A 7,500-nucleotide genomic window follows, 5' to 3' on the forward strand; every position below is an offset into this window, starting at 1 on the left:
TAAGATATTTTCTTAAACAACCAATGGGTTAAGAAGAAACCACAAGAGAAATCAGAAAATACAGTTGGGTGTCAGTATCCACAGGGGATTGGTTCCAGGACCCCATAAGTAGGCCAACATCCACACAGAGTCAAGTGTTGCAGTTGGCCCTGTAAAACCTGGGCATTAAAAAAGTTAGGGCCGCTGTGTCCTCAGGTTTTGCGCTCTGTGAATACTGTCTTTTCAATCTGCCTTTGGTTACAGAAGCAGAATTAAGGAAGTCAGAGGACCTACTGTATTTATTGAAAACAATTCCTGTATAAGTGCACCCTTGCAGTTCAAATCCATGTTGTTCAAGGCTCAGCTGTACTCAGACATGAATGAAGATGAAAACACAGCATAGCACAACTTTGGGATGCAGTAAAAGCAGTGCTAACAGGGAAATTTATAGCGGGAAATGCTTACCTTCAGAAAACCAAAAGAAAGCCGGGCGTCGTGGTTAGTGCCTGTAATCCCAGCACTTTGGGAGGCTGAGGTGAGCGAATCACCTGAGGTCAGGAGTTCGAGACTAGCCCGAACAACGTGGAGAAACCCTGTCTCTGCTGAAAAGACAAAATTAGCCGGTTGTGGTGGCAGGCGCCTGTAATCCCAGCGACTTGGGAGGCTGAAAGCCTTGGCCTTGACTTCTCTATCAAATATTTAGAGAACTGATAGTAATCTTTCCTAATCCTCTGAAAAACTGGAAGAGGAGGGAGTACTCCCTAACCCTTTCTATGAGGCTGCAATTGCCCTGATACCAAAGCAAGACAAAGATTTTACAAGAGAAAACTGTAGAAGAATATCCCATATGAAGATCGATGTATAAAAATCCTCACCATATCCTAGGACTGTGAGGTGAAATGCATCACAGAAAAGGAAAGCCAAGCAGAAGCCTAAAACTAAACCCCTAGTCTGACCGGGCGCTGGTGACTCACGCCTTTCATCCTAGCACTTTGGGTATCCTAGCACTTTGGGAAGGTGGGTGGATCACCAGAGGTTGGGAGTTCCAGACCAAACTAACCAACATGGAGAAAACCCGTCTCTACTGAAAATACAGTATTAGCCAGGTGTGATGGTGCATGCCTGTAATCCCAGCTACTCAGGAGGCTGAGGAAGGAGAACGGCGTGACCCCGGGAGGCGGAGCTTTCAGTGAGCCGAGATCTTGCCACTGCACTCCAGGCTGGGTGAGAGAGCGAGACTCTGTCTAGAAGAAAAAGGTAAAAAAGAAAGACAGAAAGAAAGACAGACAGAAAGGACGGAAGGAAGGAAGGAAGGAAGGAAGGAAGGAAGGAAGGAAGGAAGGAAGAGGCAAAGACAGAAGAAAGAAGAAAAGAAAGAGAAAGGAAGAAAGTGAGAAAGAAAGAAAAGTAAGAGGAAAGGAAAGAATGAAATAAAGAAAGATAAAGAGAGAGAAAGAAAAAGACAGAGAGACAGGAGAAAGAAAGAAAGAAGGAAAGAAAGAAAGAAGAAAGAAAGACAAGAAAGATAGGAAGGGAAGAAAAAGAAAAGAATGAAAGAAGAAGGAAAGAAAAAGAGAGAAAGAGTGAGAAATAAAGAGGGAGAGAAAAGAAGAAGGAAAGGAGAAGGAAAGAGAGAAAGAGAGACAGAGAGGAAGAAAGAAAGAAAGAAGGAAGAACACACGAAAGAAAGAAAGAATGAAAGATAAAGGAGAAGGAAGATAGCAGGAAGAAAAAGAAAAAATGGAAGTAAGAAGGAAAGAAAGAAAGAGGAGAGAGAAGAGCGAGATAGAAAAGAGGGAGAGAGAGATCTAAAGAAAGAAGGAAAGATAGAAAGAAAGAGAGCTAAAAGAAAGAAAGGAAAGATAGCAAGGGAAGAAAAAAGAAAAGAGTGAAGGAAGAAGGAACGAAAGAAGAGAAAGAGCGAGATGGAAGAAGAGAAGAAGGAAAGAAAGAAGAAAGAAAGAAAGAAAGAAAGAGAGAAAGAAAGAAGGAAAGAAAAGATAGAGGAAGAAAGAAAGAAGAGAAGAGTGAGAGAAGGGAAGAAAAGGAAGGTAGAAAAGAAAGAAAGACAAGAAAGCAAGCGAAAAAGCCTACAGCACCCGGTATTCCCAGGCGGTCTCCCATCCAAGTACTAACCAGGCCCGACCCTGCTTAGCTTCCGAGATCAGACGAGATCGGGCGCGTTCAGGGTGGTATGGCCGTAGACGCCGGCACAGGCGCCTGGCTGCCCCCAAGAGCCCGGCCCAGCCCTGCCCGCCGGCTTCCAGCCGGCACCGCCAGCCCGGGGTCGCCGGGCTCCAATCGGGATCCCCGAGCCGCTCGCCCACGGCCTTCCCACGGCTCCGGAGCTCCCGAGCTTCCACTACGTCGGGCCGCTCGGAACAGGGAGTGCTCCGAGGCGTCAGGGCCCAGGGCCCACGATCCTGGGACCCCGTCCGGTCCTCCGCCCTGTCGCAGAGGGATTCTTTTGGATCCCTGGCCGCTGGGGAGCTGCTGCGAGGCCCCCTCTGGCCCCACCCACCCAGAGCCGTCAGGGCTGGCCAAGGGCGAACAGCCGGCCCAGCCGCGCGTGGCCTTTTTCTCACAACGCCCCCACCACGGTCGCTTGTCCCGACCAAGACCCGGCCGGTGGGCAAGAGCCCGTGGGGGCTGGGGTGTGGGGGGATGGCCCTGCTTTGCCCCGGGTTGGCACTAGAGCCGGCAGCCTGATCCCGGGCGAGAGGGGCTGAGAGAAACCCAGAAACACCCCACCACCACCAGGAGCAAATCCACAGCCCCACACACAGACATACCCGGTCGCTCGCGCGCGGGAACCCACACACGCGCGCGCGCTCACACACAGACACACACACACACACTCGCGCGCGCGCGCGCGCACACACACACACAGACACACACGCGCACGCACACACGCACAGACACACACACACACACACACAGACACACACATGCATGCACACACAAACGGCTTGAAGGAGAGCAAGGAAGGGATAGATGGAGAGATTGAAACCCAGGGAGGGAGAGAGACAGCGATCGAGAGAGACAGGGGAGGTGGAGAGGTAAAGAGACAGAGAGAGGCAGAGACAGAGAGAGGGACAGAGAGACAGAGAGAGACAGAGAGAGAGAGAGAGAGAGAGAGAGAGAGAGAGAGAGAGAGAGAGAGAGAGGAAAGGCGACAGAAGTAGCGCGAGGTGCAGGGGCAAACCCAGAAGAGAGAGGGGCAGGGAGCTAGAGAGCGAGAGCGATAGAGCCTTGGAGAGGGAGCGCCCTGCTCCGGTAGGCAGGGCCCTTTTGAACAGGCCGGGATAGGGTGGAGGGGACTTGGGCTGGGCCAGAACAGGGTGGCCAGGCCGTCCATGCGAGAGGAGCAACGGAGCGCTGAGACGGGTTTTGTCTTGGATTAATGGCTTGCTTTGGGGGTGGGTTTCGTAGGCTCCTTCCTGTGTTGGCACCTCCCTGTGCTCTTGGTGCGGTGCGGTGGGCCCCTTGATTTGCAGAGTGCGCCCGCCCTTTTGGCGGGAGCCGTGGCACCGGGCGTGCCCACGGGGCCCGAGGCCTGGGTCTCTGGCGTGTCCTCGGGACTGGAGTTTACACGAAGTTGGTGGCAATGGGAATCCGGGTGCCCAGGGACTGTTTTCCTGGTGGCTGGCGAAGCAATGTCCTTCCCCCGGATAAAGCAGCCCCTGCGTTCTGGAGCGGAGGTCTTGGCTGGCGTCTGTGGCACCCGCTGGCCCTGCCCGCCCCTTCTCCCGGTTTGGAAGGTTGCGGCGGCGCCCGCCCGACGAGTGGATTGAATCGCCTGGGCGTTCCGGGAGCGGGAAGGCACCGGGAACGGCAGGGAACCCGCGCCTGCGCCTTTGGGCTCCGGCCCCCTGCCCTCCAGGGCTGGAGCCGGGCTCGGGCTCCTGGCCGGGCGGCGGCGAGGCGGAAGCGGTGGGATGCCGCTGCCCGGTGGTGCTTTGGTGGCGGACCCCCAGGAGGAGGTCCCCGGCTGCGGCGGGGGTGTAGGCGGGCGACAAAGGGGGAGCAGAGTCCGGGGAGTTCGGGAAGCATGGCGATAGTAGGGGCAAGGGAGGGAGAGGGGAAGCCACAAAAGCCTACAGCAGGCCGGGCGCGGTGGATCACGCCTGTAATCCCAGCACTTTGGGAGGCCGAGGCGGGTGGATCACGAGGTCAGGAGATCCAGACCCGCCTGGCTAACACGGTGAAACCCCGTCTCTACTAAAGCTACAAAACATGAGCCGGAGCCGGGCGCGGTGGCGGGCGCCTGTAGTCCCAGCCGCTTGGGAGGCTGAGGCAGGAGAATGGCGTGAACCCGGGAGGCGGAGCTTGCAGTGAGCCGAGATCTTGCCACTGCGCTCCAGGCTGGGTGACTGAGCGAGACTCCGTCTGGAAGAAAAAGTAAAGAGAGAAAGAAGGAAAGAAAGAAGGAAAGAAAGAAAGAAAGAAAGAGAAAGGAAGAAAAGAAAGTGAGAAAAAAGAAAAGCAAGAAAAATGGAAAGAACGAGAGAAAGAGAAAGAGAGAGAAAGAGACAGAGAGATAGGAGAAAGAAAGAATAAAGAAAGAGAAAGAAAGAAGAGAAAGATAGCAAGGGAAGAAAAAGAAAAGAAGGAAAGAAAGAGAGAGAGAGAGAGAGCAAGAAAGAAAGAGGGAGAAAGAAGGAAAGAAATAAAGAAAACAAAGAGAGAAAGAAAGTAGGAAGGAAAAAAAGAGATAAGAGAGAGAGGAAGAAAGAAAGCAAGAAAGAAGGAAAGACAGAAGAAAGAAAGAGAGATAAAGAAAGAAAGGAAAGATAGTAAGGGAAGAAAAAGAAAAGAATGAAAGTAAGAAGGAAAGAAAGAAAGAAGGAAAGACAGAAGACAGCAAGAAAGCAAGACAGTAAGAAAGAAAGAAAGATAAAGAAAGAAAGGAAAGCTAGGAAGGGAAGAAAAAGAAAAGAATGAAAGTAAGAAGGAGAGAAAAAAAGAAAGAGAGAGAAAGAACGAGATAGAAAGAGGGAGAGATAGAAAGAAAGAGAGAAGAGAGAAGAAAGAAGAAAGAAAGAAAGAAAGAAGGAAAGAAAGGAAGAAGGGAGAGCGAGAGAAGGGAAGAAAGGAAGGTAGAAAAGAAAGAAAGACAAGAAAGCAAGCAAAAAGCCTACAGCACCCGGTATTCCCAGGCGGTCTCCCATCCAAGTACTAACCAGGCCCGACCCTGCTTAGCTTCCGAGATCAGACGAGATCGGGCGCGTTCAGGGTGGTATGGCCGTAGACGCCAGCACGGGCGCCTGGCTGCCCCAAGAGCCCGGCCCAGGCCTGCCCGCCGGCTTCCAGCTCGCAGCGCCAGCCCGGGGTCGCCGGGCTCCGATCGGGACCCCCGAACCGCTCGCCCGCGGCCTTTCCCCGGCTCCCGAGCTCCCGAGCTTCCACCACGTCGGGCCCGCTCGGAACAGGGAGTGCTCCGAGGCGTCAGGGCCCAGGGCCCACGATCCTGGGACCCCGTCCGGTCCTCCGCCCTGTCGCGGAGGTATTCTTTTGGATCCCTGGCCGCCGGGGAGCCCCTGCGAGGCCCCCTCTTGCCCCCCCACCCGGAGCCGTCAAGGCTGGCGAAGGGCGAACAGCGTATCAAGTATCTTCTCTGACCACAACAAAATAGACTTAAAAATCAATAATAGAAGTAAAACTGATAAACTGACCCTTTTTCTTTCTGGAAAGTAAAGAACACACTGCTATGGTCTGAATGTCCCCCAAAATTTATATGCTGAAATTTATTTGCCGATATGATAGTATTCAGAGGTGGGCACTGGCCTGGGGTGGTGGCTAACGCTGTAATCCCAGCACTTTGGAAGGGAAAGGCAGTCAGATTGTTCGAGCCCAGGAGTTCAAGACCAGCCAGGGCAAAATGGCAAAACCTTGTCTCTACAAAAAATACAAAATTAGGTGGGCGTGCTGGTGCAGGCCTGTAGTCCCAGCTACTCAGGAGGCTGAAGCAGGAGGACTGGTTGAGCCTGGGAGGTCAAGGCTGCCGTCAGCCATGATCAGGCTACAGGCTACTGCACTGCAGAAGGGGCAATAGAATGAGACCCTGTCTCAAATAAATGGATAAATAAATAAATAAAAGGGTAAAGAGGTGGGTTCTTTAGGAGGCGATTATCTCATGAGGATAGAAGTCCTTATGGATGAAATTAGAGCCCTTAGAAAAGGACTTGAGTGGCTTCATTCCCTCCGTCTCCTCCGTGTGGGGACACAATGTTCTTCCCCTCTGAAAGATGAAGCAACATTGTGTCATCTGGGAAGGAGAGACTGGGCCCTCGTTAGACACTGAATGGGCTGATGACTTGATCTTGGACACCCCAGCCTTTAGAACTGAGAGAAATAAATGTCTGTTTTTTATAAATTACCCAGCCTCAGATATTTGAACGGATTAAGATATTTTCTTAAACAACCAATGGGTTAAAGAAGAAACCACAAGAGAAATCAGAAAATACAGTTGGGTGTCAGTATCCACAGGGGATTGGTTCCAGGACCCCATAAGTAGGCCAACATCCACACAGAGTCAAGTGTTGCAGTTGGCCCTGTAAAACCTGGGCATTAAAAAAGTTAGGCCGCTGTGTCCTCAGGTTTTGCGCTCTGTGAATACTGTCTTTTCAATCTGCCTTTGGTTACAGAAGCAGAATTAAGGAAGTCAGAGGACCTACTGTATTTATTGAAAACAATTCCTGTATAAGTGCACCCTTGCAGTTCAAATCCATGTTGTTCAAGGCTCAGCTGTACTCAGACATGAATGAAGATGAAAACACAGCATAGCACAACTTTGGGATGCAGTAAAAGCAGTGCTAACAGGGAAATTTATAGCGGGAAATGCTTACCTTCAGAAAACCAAAAGAAAGCCGGGCGTCGTGGTTAGTGCCTGTAATCCCAGCACTTTGGGAGGCTGAGGTGAGCGAATCACCTGAGGTCAGGAGTTCGAGACTAGCCCGAACAACGTGGAGAAACCCTGTCTCTGCTGAAAAGACAAAATTAGCCGGTTGTGGTGGCAGGCGCCTGTAATCCCAGCGACTTGGGAGGCTGAAAGCCTTGGCCTTGACTTCTCTATCAAATATTTAGAGAACTGATAGTAATCTTTCCTAATCCTCTGAAAAACTGGAAGAGGAGGGAGTACTCCCTAACCCTTTCTATGAGGCTGCAATTGCCCTGATACCAAAGCAAGACAAAGATTTTACAAGAGAAAACTGTAGAAGAATATCCCATATGAAGATCGATGTATAAAAATCCTCACCATATCCTAGGACTGTGAGGTGAAATGCATCACAGAAAAGGAAAGCCAAGCAGAAGCCTAAAACTAAACCCCTAGTCTGACCGGGCGCTGGTGACTCACGCCTTTCATCCTAGCACTTTGGGTATCCTAGCACTTTGGGAAGGTGGGTGGATCACCAGAGGTTGGGAGTTCCAGACCAAACTAACCAACATGGAGAAAACCCGTCTCTACTGAAAATACAGTATTAGCCAGGTGTGATGGTGCATGCCTGTAATCCCAGCTAC

At 51.3% G+C, this 7,500-nt stretch overlaps 2 non-coding genes across 2 annotated transcripts; both read right to left on the reverse strand.

Moving 5' to 3' along the window:
• Positions 1-2,066: 2,066 nt before the first annotated feature.
• On the reverse strand, positions 2,067-2,185 carry LOC115895955. Its single transcript, XR_004056005.1, has one exon. It is a non-coding gene; the product is annotated as a 5S ribosomal RNA (ribosomal RNA).
• Positions 2,186-5,113: 2,928 nt separating this feature from the next.
• LOC115895960 lies at positions 5,114-5,232 on the reverse strand. Its single transcript, XR_004056008.1, has one exon. It is a non-coding gene; the product is annotated as a 5S ribosomal RNA (ribosomal RNA).
• Between the last annotated feature and the right edge of the window lie 2,268 nt (positions 5,233-7,500).

This window comes from Rhinopithecus roxellana, unplaced genomic scaffold (genome assembly GCF_007565055.1).
Source record: "Rhinopithecus roxellana isolate Shanxi Qingling unplaced genomic scaffold, ASM756505v1 contig400, whole genome shotgun sequence".
Taxonomy (NCBI): Eukaryota; Metazoa; Chordata; class Mammalia; order Primates; family Cercopithecidae; genus Rhinopithecus; species Rhinopithecus roxellana.